This window comes from Pleurodeles waltl, chromosome 5, assembly GCF_031143425.1.
Source record: "Pleurodeles waltl isolate 20211129_DDA chromosome 5, aPleWal1.hap1.20221129, whole genome shotgun sequence".
In the NCBI taxonomy this organism is placed as follows: Eukaryota; Metazoa; Chordata; class Amphibia; order Caudata; family Salamandridae; genus Pleurodeles; species Pleurodeles waltl.
The window spans coordinates 311,268,968-311,286,855 of NC_090444.1; positions in this window are offsets into that span (position 1 = coordinate 311,268,968).

A 17,888-nucleotide genomic window follows, 5' to 3' on the forward strand; every position below is an offset into this window, starting at 1 on the left:
TCCCTTACACATATTGCCAATAGACAGTTATGATACAATCATTTATACTGACGGATCGGCACAACCGGCTGTGGATACTAAACATCAATACTCGGCAGCTTGCGCAGCCGTGTGCGGGGTAATGGAAGACGGAGTTTTCCATCCTCATAATACCTACACTCAGACCTTAGGGGACTGCACAGCCCAGTTGGCCGAGCTTAAGGCTCTTCTTCTAGCGCTCGAACATTCAGAGCCAGGAACACAGACTTTGATTGTCTGTGATTCGTATTACTGCGTCCAGTCATACAATGAATACCTTAATCATTGGAAACTGAACGAATTTAGAGATTCTAAAGGGAACACCATTAAACACAAAATGTTGTGGGGAAGGGTGGCTGATCTTAAGGATAAGCTGCTATGTGTCCATGTAGCTCATACATTAGGGCACCAACGTGTAGGAATACATGTTGCCGGTAATACATTGGCTGACGAAGCAGCCAAAGCATCAGTAGCTACGGCTTCTGTGGCTGCAGTGACTCGTTCTCAGACGAGGTTGGATAATGAAATACTGATTGCCGTTAAAGCCTCGGCTGCAGGCAGGATACTTCCGAAAGGATACCCTACGAACTATACCTATCATATCAGTGCACAGAATGTTGCTTTTGCAACAATTCCTGATGTTGGTGATCGAGTGATCCCAAATGAAGACCAAAGATTGGAACTGATTACAGCTGCACATGAGGGTGTCGCTTCTGCACATGCTGGTATACATGCCACTATCACCATTCTACAACAACGGTACTGGTGGCCTGGTCTATGCAGACGGACTAAACAGTATGTACTTTGCTGTGACATTTGTCAGCAGATTAAGGGCTCGAATATCAGACGCCCTCCGCAGACATCTCTCTTAGTGTCAGACAAACCACTCCATTGTGTGTACCTGGACCATTGTGGTCCTTTGCAACCTGATGGTGCATACAAATACATTTTAGTGGCTGTAGATTCCTGTTCTAGATTCCTGTGGGTATGGCCACAGCGGTCGGCTGACGCCCGGACTGTTATAAAAGATTTGCTGATCTTTATCAGTACATATGCGGTTGCAGCATTCCATTCGGACCAGGGCCCTGCATTTGCCTCTAAGGCTTTCAGGGACACGAGGACGATGGGTGTTGAACTCTATTACTCCTCACCATACCATCCCGAGGGAAATTCGGTCGTGGAGAGGCGGAATCGTGATCTAAAGCAGTCCTTAACAGCTCGAGTATTAGGTTCAGGCCGCAATTGGTTACATCACCTATATGGGGTCCAGATAGCACTGAATAATCTGCCAAGACGGGCCTTGGGGGGAAAGTCTCCATATGAGGTTCTCTTTGGGACAACTATGTATGTTCCCGATCTTGATGCCCCTGGTATGGTGGCAGCAGAAACACCATTTGACATAAAAGAACGTCTTGCTGTTTTACAGGAGCTTCAACAATTCCGTGATGATAAATCTTCTGCAAGTGCTGCCACCTTGGGAATAAGGGACTTGGCGAAAACTTCGACTGGCTGGATTCCTAACGTTGGGGATCTGGTTCGTGAGAAGATCGCTGTGAAAAAAGAGTTTGGTCCAGCATACACAGCCCCTGTACCGGTCTTGGGGATAAAAGGCACCAGGACTGTCATCCTTCCGCCGTTGTCTGGTTCTAAATCAAACAGATTCATCTCCATTGACGACATCAAATTACACCATGTGGCCGATTCTTCACAGTAGACCAGGAGGTCCCTTGGGTAGTTCCCGATCCCCTCTCACTACCCAACAGGACATCCCTCTACATAGTAGGATGACCATAGCTACTACTGACTATGCAACTATGTCAGCTGCTGTTCCAGACACTTCCTCGACCATGGGGAGGGCGGAAAATGAACTTTTGTTGGTTCCAGTAACAATTTCGGAGAACACACCGCTACAGGATTTGGCTGTATTTTACACGAACACTTCCACGACTGGTAACGTCATCTATCATGAACCTCCACGAACAGTGGATGTGAATTCGATGAGTCCTGTGTTTGCGGAGACTTCCTCTGGCTATTTTGTGGCCATTGATGATTTTTCTTCCGATTCATCCTCAACTGAGACTGACAAACTTTCCAGAGGTAGCAAGTTCTATTGATGGCTTAAAAAGAACTATTTGATATATCCATGGAACTATCTCTGGTTCTGTTTGACATTTGTTGCATTGTTTTTATGGATTGGTTTTGTGACTGTTTTCTTTTTACTAATTAATGGTCACTATCTTGCTGATCGCTCCTCAGTGGAGCCTGTTGATGTACTTTTAACACCACATCATTCATCACATAAGGTCTGACGTGATTTGTCCCCTGTCAATATTACAGCTATTCCAATTTCTGATGGGATTGTTTGGGACAAAGTTCTGTTCGATATATACGGGCCTACAGAGGTAATTCAAATACCATACGTGTTCAAAATTTCTATGTCTGATGTTATTACACCTAATGTTGTCTCTGATGATTGGGATGTCCAAACAGTTGATTCCATGCTAACTGAAATGAAGGACTACTCCGCTTTTAGAAGTGATGATGTATATGATTTTACAATGAATTATGGGGAAATGCTCTGCTATAATAATTGGGGACATCACTACCTGCACCGTGCAACTAGATATAGGCCTCTCTTTAACTACACACAATGGGAACATTGTTCAACACCACGGGTGGGGAGTCCAAAGTATTACAGTGACAAATTCACATACTTTTCTGGGCATGATACAAAGAAAGCTGAATCTTATTATTTTAAATTACCCACGACACACTTTAGAAAACTGTTGCTAACAGATACGAAACTGATTTATTCAGATCCCTTTGTTTCCCGACTTTCGATTGAGGGTTATGACTATTGGAAGAACACTATCGATTTGAAGAGTGTATGGGGGACGCAGGATTGGCAGATACAGGGTAAAGAGGCTTTGTTTCGAGCTTGCTTAATTCCTGTGCAAATTATTTTTTTGAATGACACTGTTGAGCAGACATCATGTCTAGGATTAGCAAAAATTAAGGATCTAAACACGCCCAGTATTCCTACACCGACAAAATTTATGGATTGGCAACACTTTTTAAATGTTTCTGAGGAAAGGCTAGATGCATTGGTTAAGGCTGGTGCCTATAATTCTTCCCTTTCCTGTCCCGGGGGATGGTTGGTATGGCCTACTGACACTGATGAGTGTCAAAGGTGTTTTTTGAACTCTTCAGGGGTTTTTTCCATTCATAGGCCAGACCCTCGCTTTTTGTCAGGTCAGCATACTGGTATAATTACAACATACAGTGTGGGTAAGCTGTGCCAGCAATGGGTACAAACGAACACCTTAACAGCGGTGAAACACCACCTGAATACTCTTTCTGACAGTATAGACCTACAAGATTTCCTATTAGGTCCTAGAAAACAACGCTCAAAATGTTTTTTATATGCCATGTATAATGAAGTTTGGAAACTTTCTCAAATTGAGGCTGCTGCACGTTTACGGCAACTTGATAGAGAGAATTTGGAAAAAACATTGGCTGCTGTCGACAATGGCATGAACACGCTATCCAACAGGATTTATTCCCTGTCGAATATAGTGTCATCTGCTATTGATATCACTCAGACTGATTTGTCTCGGTTATATCATGGGCAAACACAGCTGCGTTCCATCATGCAGCTGAGTTGGGCATTGCAGATGCTGAGAAGTGGCCACATTCCATGGAAATACATTAATGGGAGTGAACTATTCGCTGCTTTTAATTTTTCCAGGGAACAAGAGACAATGGCTAAAAGGGAGGCTCGTTTCACCTTGCTTCAAGTTGAAAAATTAGATAAGTTGCGCTTCACGGTAGCAGAGAGTCCTTCAACTATCTGGCTCTTACACGGCATTATTAATTTACAGTTTTCTACGTTTCGTTTCTCAAGCTACCTGAAACATCTTGCAGCGGGACGATATGAACGGCTAGGAGATAGCTTTATTAAGGAAGAGTGGGAGTTGCCCTTTGAGTATCGATGTCTGAACGGTGAACAGGAGGTCTTTCTTAGCGGAAGTGAATGTGAGACTACTGTTCGTCATTCCATGATATGCAAACAGGTGTCTCTTCACGGTCTTTGCAATGCGGGGGTCGCAAATTTGGTCTGTTTTCTGAAGGGTACTCCCGTCCCCTTGATTCGTTCAGTGTTTCATGTACTTTCTAATGGGAGTTATGTTCTTCTGAGCGATGACAGCTGTTGCGGCTTGCGACCTGGAATTGCCTACGCAATGTCAGTCACGAAGGTCGTTACGTGTTGTGGCCATGTTTTGTTTCCCCCCACACGAGAGATACAAGTATCTGAAATGTGGCCCCACATTGATACTATTAATGTGAACTATGACAAGTTGAGTAGACTGAAGGCGCTATTGTTTCAAAAACAGGTCGCCTTGACATCCGCAAAAGAGACGTATGCTCTCCAGGTTGCGAGATCATCAGCCGAGACACAATCCCTTTTAAATACCGATTTCCCCAAACACTTTGGAGAGTTGGTGTCCAGAATATTCAATGCTTCAAGCACAACTGGGATTGTTCATTTCTTTAAGGCTGTCGGGTCTGGTTTCGTGTCCATCTTCCAGACTGTCTTCGGAGACATCCCATCAGCCATCCATTCTCTCTTTTCCAGTGTGTTTGGTGGCTTTCCAATTATTTTGGCTTTAATTGGCGGACTACTACTGCTATTTTTTCTGATTCGCAGTGGTTGTTTTTTTCCAGCGACACAGAGCAATGGAGCCGCTCCCATCAACCCCGCTGTGCCGTGAACGCATGGTTCGGATCTTCGGTACACCTTTGCTGGTGGAACTGGAATTTGACTGGTCATTGTCATTCCGGCCTCTACTGTGGTGCGTACAACCAGTGTTCCGCTGCATATGGTGTCTCTTTGAACATCTGCCTATGGTCTGTCTTGCTGTTGCGCCAACATCTCCTGTGGACCACGAACTGCTGATGTCCCCGATGAGGGTTCATACACGGTCATGCCCCTTGAGACTGCGGTTGCTCCGCGAGGCCACCTATGAGCCTTCTGTTATACGATCTAACATGGATGAGGACACTGCAGCGAGTGTCGATACACCGATGACCATGGCTCACTTCTGCTCTGTGGATCCGTTTGTCCGTCCATCTCTCAATTTCACTTCAGACGATGTTGACTCATTTTTGAGATCCTTGAATGGTGACTTCGATGACATTCTTCAAGATCCTGCATATAGCGCATAGTTTGATGAATTTGCTTGCCAGTTCCCGGTTCTAAGAAGTAGCGATTATACTAAAAGTTTGCTATACTTGTCATGGTTGATATTAACATCTCTGAATGAATTTTAAACACACAGCATTTTTTTTTTTTTTGTCATTAAGTTTTTTTTGGCTTTTAGTTCAGTAGCAGCTTTTGTAGCGATTGGGTTTCTTTACCTTCATCATACCTGTTACGGCAATGGGGAGGGTGTAGTGAATCCTAGTTTGTTTTAACGGGATAACAGGAGTTAGCTTAGCCGTCGGCTTGTAAACTCGTGCCCCCGTCACCTAGTGACTTTTAACCTACTTAGCTTGCTCTGTCTTAGTCCATTTAATTATTTATTCCCTTTAAAATGGCGGCCTTGTTTATAGTTAGGCCACTTGTTATGGGTTCTATTATCGGTGTCACTGCGCCAAGGCGTCAAGATCAAGCACGAAAGACAAACATACAGTAGGCAATCACACTTAGGGATTTTCCCTCTCTATACTTTTGAGGGATTGTTGATATTAATTGCCGTCCCAAGCATGCCTGTTATCTATTGTTATGAATAACACTTATGTCAGGGGACCTTGTAGATCTGTATAAATACAACACACTTTTAGACAGATAATCAGAGGGATTCCGACCAGAGGGCATCGCCACCATCGCTGATACCGATGCTGCAGTCATCTTGACACTGACCCAGTCTTCGTGTCCCTGCGGAGTCTGAAATACAGACCTCATTCCAAGGTAACGAGGGTTGGGGGCTCCTCTCATGGACACGGCTTTGGCAGATTAGGTTTAACGAACCCAGCTCTCCTTGAGGTATTAGGGCTTGTGCCATCTTTTACATATACATATACTTCTTTCATATATTGCATAATGGTGGGGGTCTTTATAACAATGACTCTCCTCTTCACAATACTGTTGCTTGGTATATTCATTATCCCAATCATTGCAGTTCATGCAACTTATCACAAATTGCAGTTATGTTGAATAAAAACTATTATAACTTTACTGCATCTGTGTTATTACCTTTGTTTGTATGAGACATAATAAATCTGTGAGAAAAGGGTAATTTCCGTTTAACCACGACAACCCTGAGATATTGTACTTTGAGTCCATGGGTCAGCGACTGCTACAAATCACCTTTGACTATTGTGTTTATGGTGAGGTACTGCTAGTAAGCCGGTAAGGTTTGGACAACAGTTACAACTAGTTGTAGGAAGAGACTTAGGGCCTCATTATGACCCTGGCGGTACAGAACCGCCAGGGTCAACGGGGGCGGGAGCACCGCCGACAGGCCGGCGGTGCTCCCTTGGGCATTCCGACCGCGGCGGTAACGCCGCGGTCGGACCGGGACAACTGGCGGTCTCCCACCAGTTTCCCGCTGCCCAAATGAATCCTCCAAGGCGGCGCAGCATGCTGCGCCGCCTTGGGGATTCTGACACCCCCTACCGTCATCCTGTTCCTGGCGGTTCGCCCGCCAGGAACAGGATGGCGGTAGGGGGTGTCGCGGGGCCCCTGGGGGCCCCTGCAGTGCCCATGCCAATGGCATGGGCACTGCAGGGGCCCCCGTAAGAGGGCCCCGCTAGTATTTCACTGTCTGCATAGCAGACAGTGAAATACGCGACGGGTGCAGTAGCACCCATCGCACCTTCCCACTCCGCCGGCTCGATTACGAGCCGGCTTCATCGTTCATCACTTCGGGTATCCCAGGGGAAAACTTGGAATACCCTCCGCGGTCTCTGGACCGCGGAGCGGTATTTTGGAGGGGGGAAGTCTGGCGGGCGGCCTCCGCCGCCCGCTAGACTTAGAATGAGGGCCTTAGTCACCTACAAACGAAAGTACTGTCATCCTGAGACCAGCAGTCTTGCTCAGAGCAAGAGTCCAAACTACGACACTGCCACCAGTTCGCGCATAGACAGTGCAAGGTCACCTGTGTTGTTCCCAATGACCTTCAGTTCTGAATGCACCTGCTGAATGCTGATGGCATGGTTTCTTTCAAAGCGTTGCAATACCCCACTAATCCTCCTTAACTGTTGGTTTTGCAGGCGCTGACCCTGTAGCAGTTGGGCCTCCGTTGGTGTTGTGGAGGCAAGACCTGACTCTGCCTGCTGCTCTGCTGTTGTCATCCTGCGTCGCCTGCTCAGCGGTGGAGGCCCTGTAATGTCTGACGTGGCACTCTGGCTTGTACCTGGTGCAGGCTCCAACACCACTGTTGCAACAGGTGTTTCCAGAGAGGGCATGGTGTTGGTGGTGCAGGTGGGAGTGGTGGCAGGTCCTGTTGTCTCCTCTCTGTGCTGGCTGACCATTGGCACCTGGCTGCTTGAGCTGGTGGGGGTGTCTTGTGGGAGACCTGTGGCACATGGGGAACACACTGTCAGTGTCTACTATCAGTTAAAAACTTCCTAATAAACAATTGCCTATGAACTGCCTACTTGACTACATTGCCCATAATGCATCATTCTGGTGTTTGCTACTCTGAAATGGAGCTATCTTGGTTGTGCATGCCCCTGTGTACATGGTGGGTGGGAGTATGGCATTGATGGGGGTACAAGCATATCACATGGTACTCACCGGTTGATGGTCCTGGCTCAGAGGTGTCCAGTTCTCCAATTCCACTGACAGCCTCAGGCTCAAGGGTCTCCTCAACCCTTTCCTCCAGGGGTGTGGGTGGTGGTATGGTAGATGGTCCCCCTCCTGTGCCTCTCATCTCCCGGAGCCGCTCTGCCACCCTCTCCTTGGTCCGGGAGCGCAGGTCATACCACCTCTTCTTAAGTTCTTCCACACTCCGGTGGCTGAACCCCAGGGAGTTGACCTTGTCCTGGATATCCTGCCAAATTCGTTTTTTTTCTGTGTCTGGCACAGTGAGGGCTGCCCTGCCAAACAGCTCGTCATGGTGCTGACAGCACTCATCGGTTAGCACCTCCAACTCCTTCTCAGCAAACTTAAGCTTCCTTTTCCTGGGAGTGTCAGCCATGGTTGCTGGAGCTCTGTTAGCTGTGCTGCTGTTAAAAAGGGTGTGGTCCTCCCTCCTCCCAGGTGTATTTGTAAACTTCCTGGCTGTGATGTCATCATCGTGTGCCAGGAAGTGTTTTCCTGAGTGTTCTGAAGTGATTTCTAGAGTGTTCTGCAGCACCTGCTTTCAATTTTCAGCACAGTCGCAATTTGCGACACCCACTCGCAAATTGCAAGTCCGTTTTGTGCACGGTCGCAAAAAGCGACCTCGCAAACAGCAGACTCGCTATCTGCGGTGCGACTCCGGGTGCGAGTCGTAAATTGTCCACGCACTTTCTACCTGAATTGCAGTTAGCGACTCGCAAATTGCGAGTCGCAAATGCTCGCAATTTGCGAGTCGCTATTTTTTCCTACCTACATCTGGCCCTAACAAACTAAATAAATCTGCCTCAAGATCTTGTCACATCCAGCTGCCTGATTTCACTGTTGATCACATCCGTTGCTTTGGTTCTGTGGGTTGTCTGTTTCCATCCATCTTCTGTAGATATATTTCATCTTAAGTGCGGGTCACCTGGGTCGAATCCCACATGGTTTTCTTCTGAGTTCATTCTGCAGTCTGTGCCTCCTTGAATTATCAGCCTTTTCTCTGAATTTTCTTTAGGTGCCTTGGTATTTACATTTAACCGTAGGCAGGAAGGGCAAGCGTGTCAGTGGGCCCAGTGGCGTAATGGAAGTGGAGGGTGCCCCCCCTTCTCAGGGCTTACTCAAACCAGATGCTGTGCTGAGTTAGCCCCCTGAGCTCCTCCCTCTTCCCCCCCATAGGGGCCTTTGTTACGCCACTGACCGGGCCCAATACAAACCCCCTCCCTCCTCCTGCCCTATCCGTTACCCGGGTAATAAAAGACAGCGTCAGTTTGAGTGAGATAAGCATTTCACACTCCGGAACCCCAGCGGTACTGCACCTGCTGCACCAATAATAATGCAGCCATGTACATAGAAATCATATTACTTAAAATCTCAGATTATAAAATGAAAATATGCCCATTTTAGGACACAAAGTGGGTACTGCAAATCTATCAAGTATGGTCGACAAACTTTATACTGCGTTTTTCCCCTTACATTGCCACTTAATAAAAGTCTGGAGCATGTTTTTCCATGAAACGCTGCAGAAGTACTAACGCTCAGATTAGACCATTGCCCCATGATTCGCATTTTAATAACTTTGCTTTGATTTACTGTTATAATCTCTACCAGTTCCTGACCATATTTTGTACAGTGCCCAATAAAGAAACAATAAGGGGCATATTCATACTTGGCTTGCGCCGTATTAGCGCCAAAAATTTGATGCTAAAATGGCGCATAGCTAATTCCATATTTATATTTTGACACTAAATCCATCTAGCATTAAAATATTGGATTTAGCGCCTTGTTTAGGATGCAAGAAACCAGCTTCTGTCAATAAGATGCAAGGTAGGCGTTCCCGTCCTAAACATGACGCTAACCATCTAGTGGCATATTTATCCCCTGATGCAAAAACGGTGCTAACGAAGGAAGCAGAGTAAAAAAAATGGGGCAACTCCCATTAGCGCCAAAAATTAATGCCTGGTCAGACCCAGGCGTTAAAAGGAGGCTCACACACCACCACTCATGGAAAAAACCCAGAAGGAGCCTTGTTAACTTCCAGGACAACATGGAAGTGCTACTGCTCCATCTTAGCACACGCCGAAGACACCTGCAAAGACAGAAGATCCAACCACCACCACTGTAGCAACCTCAAACCCCACCACAACAGCCACAGAGGCAGCGCAAAAGGAGGGAGCTAATTTTCCAACAGTGAATCAACATCTTAGAAATGAGGGAACAGGATGTGGTCCGGATTTACAGACTCAACCGGGAGTCCATTGTACACCTGCTGCACCTGATAGCGCCACACATCACGGCAAGGCTGCAAACTCCCCATAACACCCCACCCATCACAAAACTCTTTGCTGTCCTCCACAGATGGCGTCTGGATCTTTCCAGACAACAGGTGCTTTAGTGGCTGGTATCTCCCAATCATCCTTTTCCGTCTGCCTACCAAAGTTCCTAGATGCAAATCCTATGCCTCACGCCACAACACATCTGCTTCCCAAACACCCAGCAGCTGCAGCATGAGACCAAGCAAGGTTTCTATCAGATAGCTTAGTTTCCACATGTGCTAGGTGCACTGGATTGTACCCATGTCCTACTGGTGCTATCTGCAGCAACAGAACACCTCTACAGGAACCACAAGCACACACAAGCACACACATTCCATCAATGTGCAGGCTATTGTGAACCACCATGGGCTCTTCACAAACATCTTGAAGAAATATCCTGGCAGTGTCCATGACGCATCCATCTTTCGCCACTGCACCATCAACCAGTGGTTCTAGGATGGCGAATATGGCAATGTCACAAACGCATACACCCAATCTACATAACACAGCAACACCCTGACTGGCAAACTATGTGTGGACAGGTGAAGCCAAATTTGCATTGCATGCAGAAGCTGCTCACAAATCACTACAAGTGTCCACAGGTTGACAAAATAAATACAGATCACACGCACAACACACCAAACAAAGAAGTGCACAAGTATGTCAATGGCATACACTATGGTCATATTGAGGAAGTCACACATAGTAACAGTCCCATATAACTCATGGTTTGTAAGCCTCGGGCAGAACCTAAATCCAATGCTACCCCAGTAGTGCCATAACCAAGTATACATCAGCTACACATACCTGACACACCTGTAGTGTACACATACACCTGTCTGCTGCATTGTGTCCAGCACATACGTATACAAACATATTTGCCATTAAAGACCATGGGGTTGAATCAGGAGAAATGGGGCAGCACCTACTCCAGTGTCACCTCACATGTGCCCCTAGTGCCCACTAAGAACATCGTGTCAGTTTCAATTACCAGAAAGGCTCCACCATGGTCTTGTGTTTGTGAAAAAAATTCACTCACATTCATGAATGACATATTCGGATGTGTTAGGTGCATAGTGGAGATACCTGACCTTATATGCACCGTACTTATGGGCCCTTTTGAAAAATAGCTGTGCTCCCTCCCAAAGCCAGCACTGTGCATGTGTTGAAAGTGTCAGTCAGAATTCATGTAATAGAAAGCAGATGAAACTTCTGCACAAAATTAATTCATCCTACCAACGTGGGACATACACTCACGTACACTTCATGGCTGGCACAACCATCATCTGCCACAAAGGGTCACTAGGGCACATTAATTTAAGGGAAATGACAGAGTGCAACACTGTGCCAAAAAAGGCCATGCAGCCGACCCTCACTTAGACAACACAGGGATGCACCTAATTTAATAGTATATAGCACACCCCTGTGTTGTCTCCAATGCTTGCACAAAAATTAGCTACCAGCACAAGCACAGACATCCTTGCACCATCATGCATGGATGTCTGCATTGAGGGCTGTGATTGTTCATGTGTGGGAAGGGACACCTTCCAGCACATAAACTACCATGTCTGGCATTTGCTCCTACTAGGAGTGCAGCAGTATGCAGCACATATCAAATTTGCTAAACCACAAGGAGGAATCAAAGTATTCCTTCTTGTTGTGTCTTAATAATGCCACCCCTGGGGTGGGGTGAGGTATTGGTGCTGCCTCAGGTTTACAAAAAACTCCCAAATCATTGTCAGGTAATTTTAGAAATGGGGTCTTTGGTTGGCAGTCAGGTTACTCCCTGTCCAAGCAAGGACCCTCACTGTAGTCAGGGTAAAGGAAAATCACCCTTAGCTAAACCCCGCTCACCCCCTTGGTAGCTTGGCACAAGCAGGCAGGATTAACTTCAGAGTCTAGGTGTAAAGGATTTGTACCAACACACACAGTAACTCAGTGAAAACACTACAAAATGACACAACACAGGTTTAAACAATAGGTAATATTTATCTAAACAAAACAAGACCAAAATGACAAAAATCCAACATGCACAAGTGAATTTATGAATTAAAAAGCAAAAAGAGTCTAAAAACCTTAGAAAACAGTGCTAAGGCTGTTAGTGTGAAAAAGTACCTGGGTTATGTCAAAATAACACCGCACAGACTAGTGTGCGTTGGAAAAGGCCAGTGATGCAACGATTTCTCACTCGCAAGTGGGACCATGCGTCATTCCTCCTCCGGTCAGGTCTGTGTGGGTCGTTTTTCCTCTCTGCAGGAGAACGATGTGTCGATCCTGACAGGCACCTGGGGTCAGGGCAGGCTGTGCGTTGTTTTTCGTTTGCCCAGCACGGTTTGCATCAAAATCCTGCTGCACGGTATCAGCAAAACCGAGCTATGTTGGTTGTGACGTTATCAGTTTCTGTCAGCGGGTGTTGCACGTCGTTTCTCCAGCCACGTGCATCGATCTTCTAGCCACGATGCAGGTGGAGCATAGATTTCAGCTACGAAGCCGGTGCCATGTCGTTTCTCAGCCACATCTCTGAAGGTGTGTCTACATTTTCCAGTGGTCTGTGCGTGGATTCCAGTCTTGGTCTGACAGCTTCACCTTAAATGAGCCCAGGAACTGGATAGGGCACCACTTGGCAGGGCAGGACTCTCAGCAGACAGTCCAGGTGCTACCAGGGTAAGTCTTTGATGGCCCTGAGACTTCAACAAAAAGAGGCAAGTTCAGGACAAGCCCTTGGAGATTTCTTCACAAGCAGGAATGCACTACAAAGTCCAGTCTTTTTCCCCTTTCACAGGGAGAAGCAGCAACTGCAGGATAGCTTCACAAAGCACATTCACAGGCAGGGCAGCACTTCTCCTCAGCTCTTCTCCTTGGCAGAGGTTCCTCATAATGACCGCAAGTGATCTCATTTTTTCACGGGTTTGTGTGCTCTTCTTATACCCATTTTGGCCTTTGAAGTAGGCCTACTTCAAAGGAAAGTCACTCTTGTTTGTGAGATCCTGCCTTGCCCAGGCTAGGCCCAGACACACACCAGGGCGTTGGAGACTGCATTGTGTGAGGGCAGGCACAGCCCTTTCAGGTGTGAGTGACCACTCCTCCCCACCCTCCTAGAGGTGCAGAGTCACAGAATGGTTTAAGCAAGAAAATGCCTACTTTCTAAAATTTTCAAACACACAATCTCAAAACCAACTTTACTAAAATATGTATTTTTAAATTGTGAGCTCAGAGACCCCAAACTCCACATATCTATCTTCTCCCAAAGGGAAGCTAGCCTTTAATCATATGTAAAGGCAGCCCTCATGTTGACTTATGAGATAGATTGGCCTTGCAACAGTGAACAACAAATTTGGCAGATTTCACTCTCAGTACATCTAAAACACATTAGTATATGTCCTACCTTAAACATACACTGCACCCTGCCCCTGGGGCTACATAGGGCCTAACTTGGGAGTGTCTTACATGTAAGAAAAGGGAAGGTATAGGCCTAGCAAGTGGGTACACTTGCCAAGTCGAATTGGCAGTTAAAATCTGCACACACAGACACTGCAGTGGCAGGTCTGAGCCTTGTTTACAGGGCTACTAATGTGGGTGGCACAACCAGTCCTGCAGGCCCGGTAGTAGCATTTGATTTACAGGCCCTGGGCACCTCTAGTGCACCGTACTAGGGTCTTACCAGTAAATCAAATATGCCAATCATGGAAATCCAATTAGACATACATTTTATGTAGGAGCCCTTGCACTTTAGCACTGGATCGCAATGGTAAAGTGCCCAGAGTGCCAAAAACAGCAACAACAGGGTCCAGCACACATCAACAACCTGGGAAACAGAGGCAATAAGTTAGAGTAGACCACGCCAAGGATTCCAAGTGTAACAGGTAGAAAATGCTATGGGTGTTGCTGTTTCACACCCACTGCACGGTCCTTCCATGCCAAGGGTTGTGTGTGACAGGGCTGTAGTCACAAGGTGGCATCAAGCATCAACAAATGGTATAACGCCACCTTTAAATACGGGGCAGGTCATAGCGCCACCAGAGCTTTCATAAAAGTGATCCTCTGGCGGTGCCAGGTGCTCAGAATTATGCCCCTGTCATACTGCATGCATAGTGCAACATGTCAAAAAGGACGGCACAATCTTGCTTTGTAGGGCAACAATGCTGTACCAACATCTGACACCATTTTGCTGCTAGGAAGTGGTATGTGTCATAGTAAGACTAGTACACTGCTCCAAATATGGATTATGCAACACATGGGCCCTTATCATGACCACCACTTCTGGTAACAACATTAATCCTTTACAGGCCTTTGAGCCACTAACCAAGTTTCTCATGTCCGTCAACACAGTTCAAAGAAACCATTTCACAAGAAGAGGAACATACAGTACAGCGCAAGCAAGTTTGTGTCACAACTCCAATGAAAATGTATAACTGCCATGGGACGTACCAAACTATCAACAGTTAACAACACATCTCCTCTCTATCCTTTGTAGCTGACCGAGGGAATGGCATCCAGCCATGGTTGATGACCCCACAATGGTAGAAGAGTGTGTCTACAACCAGGGACACAGGAAAACCTGCAGTGTGGCGGAGAGGACATTTGGCCTTTTGAAATCCAGGTTCATGTGTCTGGCCCTTGCATGTGGAAGCCTTTTATATGCTCCACCACTTGTTTATAAGATCATCTTGGCATGTGCAATCCTGTACAACATTTGTGCCCACACAAATATTCCCTGGGATGAACAGGATGATGTTCCCAGCGAGGATTAGGATGATGATGGAGCAGATCATGTGGAGGGGGAACAAATTAACACTGCAGCTGGAGTTCGTAACAGACTCCACATTGTGAGAACTTCTACACATGATCACAATACTTGAAACATCATCTTGTAAATAGCACTAATAAATCACTTTGCACCTGAATCTCCTTGGCCTACTCATTCTTGACTACATACTCCATTAGAATGTGACTATAATCACAGTAAGCAGGTAGGTAACACAAAGGTGACCAGTATGATAGCAACAATGTTTGTGACATGAGTGGGTCTACTGCCAACATATCAAATATTAGTGACATGAAATTGTGGGCACTGGAATCTTGAAGGTCTAAATCCATGCACCACCACATATATTGCCCCATCAAGTGGGAAAGGTGCCAATACCTAGACTATCCACCACAACAGCACCATGCATAACAGGATGAATGCAAGCGGGGCACACATGGGGTAGGGGCTTGATAACAAGTCATGTAGCAACAGTACACTGTCACAACACATTGTGATAGAAGCATTGCCTGCATGGTACATGTGTGACAAGGGTGGTATGTATTTGTGAACTGTGGTCCCTCAGTTGAAGCCCAGGGATTTCAACCAATGTCCCATGCTGAGCCTGCATGGTGTAACCATGGAAATGTGTCCCAGCACTGCCACTGTGCACAACCAGGGCACATGTTGGGGTGTACCTCATGTATAGCACACACATGTTTGCTGTGCAGTGCGCAGAGGCTTGCCTTGGCTCCATAAGCAGCTAAGGGTGCAGGATCACTATCCAAACACATAGCCTATTGACACTATCCATGGATATTTTGGGACAATGCACCACTGTGAGAAAACAGGGCTGATTGCAGAGGCCCCATAACTTTTTGCCACCACTTTCCACTTTTTGCTGGTGTTTTCCTGACTTTAAAGGTGCCCTGGGTACTGCTAACCAGTCCCAGGGCCTGTGCTCTGTGTAAAATGGATATGCAAATTAGGCTAATTATAATTGGCTAAGTTAACCTACCTATAAGTCCCTAGTATATGGTAGGGCATGTAGGTTTAGGGACCACAGCATAGGTGGTGCACACCTAGGTGCATTGCTGAGGTGCCCAGTGTCATTTTAAAAGCAAGCCTGCCTTGCTGGCTGCTTTTAAATTAAAGTTGTATGCAAATTCGACTTTGGAATTAAAGGTACTTCCAAAGTCTTAAACTACCTTATTTTTACATATAAGTCACCCCTAAGGTGTGCCCTATGTGCCCCTAGGGCTGGGTGCCATGTAACTATAAGCAGGGACTTTATAAAAATATATTTATAAGCCCTGGTGAGGTAAAAACAGCCAAATTCGTTTTTCCCTCATTGAAGTAAATGGCCTTCATAGGCTAGAATGGGCAGACTTTATTTTAAATTTTAAAGTCTCCTTAAATGTTACATACCAATAATTTGGTATCAAATTGATTGTTGTAATAAATCCCACAACTTCCAGTTGTTGGATTTAATATAACTTGTCCAGGTAAAAAGTTTAGACTTTACCTAAAAAGTTGCCAATTTCAGCTCTGCATTGTTTTTGCTGCTGTGCTCTGATTGGCCAGCCTGCCGCAGCTTCTGCCAGGCTGCCTTGATGAGGTGTGAAGTGGCCAGGCTTCACACAAAGGAATGTGCTTGGGGGAGAGAATCTCCCCTCAGCAGATGGTGAGGCAGGAAGGGGGAGGGCTGCCAAACTGGTCTTCAAAGGCAGAGAAGGACATTTGCAGCACCCAGCAACACCCCCACATCCTGCAACCCCAGACAATTAGGTGGGGGAACCAAAGCCACATGGGTCCCATCAATGGCACCAATGACGTTGGGAATATGTCCAAGGGCATAGAAATCACCCTTCACTGTAGCCAATTCGCCCACCTCAGGGAAAAGGATGTAGCTCCTCATGTATTTCATCAGGGCAGACAACACTCTGGATAACACCTTCGAAAACATGGGCTGAGACATCCCAGAAGCAATTCCCACTGTTGTCTGAAATGACCCACTTGCCAAGAAATGGAGTACTGACAGGACCTGCACCAGAGGGGGAATCCCTGTGGGTTGGCGGATGGGGGACATCAGGTCGGGCTCCAGCTGGGCACATAGTTCATGTATAGTGGCACGGTCAAGCCGGTAGGTCAGGATAATGTGGCGTGCTTCCATTGTCGACAGGTCCACCAGCGGCCTGTACACGGGAGGATTCATCCGTCTCCTCGCCAAACCCAGCGGACGGTGCCTAGGAAGGACAACATGGAGCACACAGTCAAGCAACCCACAGGTACGTACTCACAGCTTGCACAGTAAACGATTCTCTATGCAGTGAATGGCGTGTATGAGTGGCTATGCAAGGCCTAGGCCTGTGTGACGCAGTTGAAATTGAGCCATGTGGACCCTCGAAATGGCGGCTGCCTGACCTGTGAAGTGTGACAATGGGATGTGAGGTCAATGCGCTGGCGTGGCACACCGCGGCAGACGGCGGTCGAAGACCGCGGCGCGAAGCCGCATTGGTTAACATTGAAGCCTATGGGTTTCAGGAGCCAATGGCGAAGGGCGCCGGCGGTGGCGGTACGCACCGCCGCGGTACGCACCGCCGCTGGCGTGACCGCCATTTTCTATCTACTTATTCACTCGTGACTTGAACTTTCACAGGAGAGGACCTATACTGCAAGTGTTGCTGTGACCTCGGTCTGGAAGGGACAATGGCTGCTGCGCCTGGGGAAAGGGCCCCTGCCTTCACTGGAGAAGAGTTGGAGAAACTTGTGGATGGGGTCCTCCCCCAGTATGCGCTACTCTACGGTCCTCCAGACCAACAAGTGAGTTTAATTCAATATGGATTTGGGGCCACTGGCTGGCTTGGGGGCCTGGCGAGGGGCCTGGCGGGGATGGGGGGCATGTTGGGCCTGGCGGGGGGCCTGGCGGGGGGCCTGGCGGGGATGGGGGGCATGTTGGGCCTGGCGGGGGGCCTGGTGGTGATGG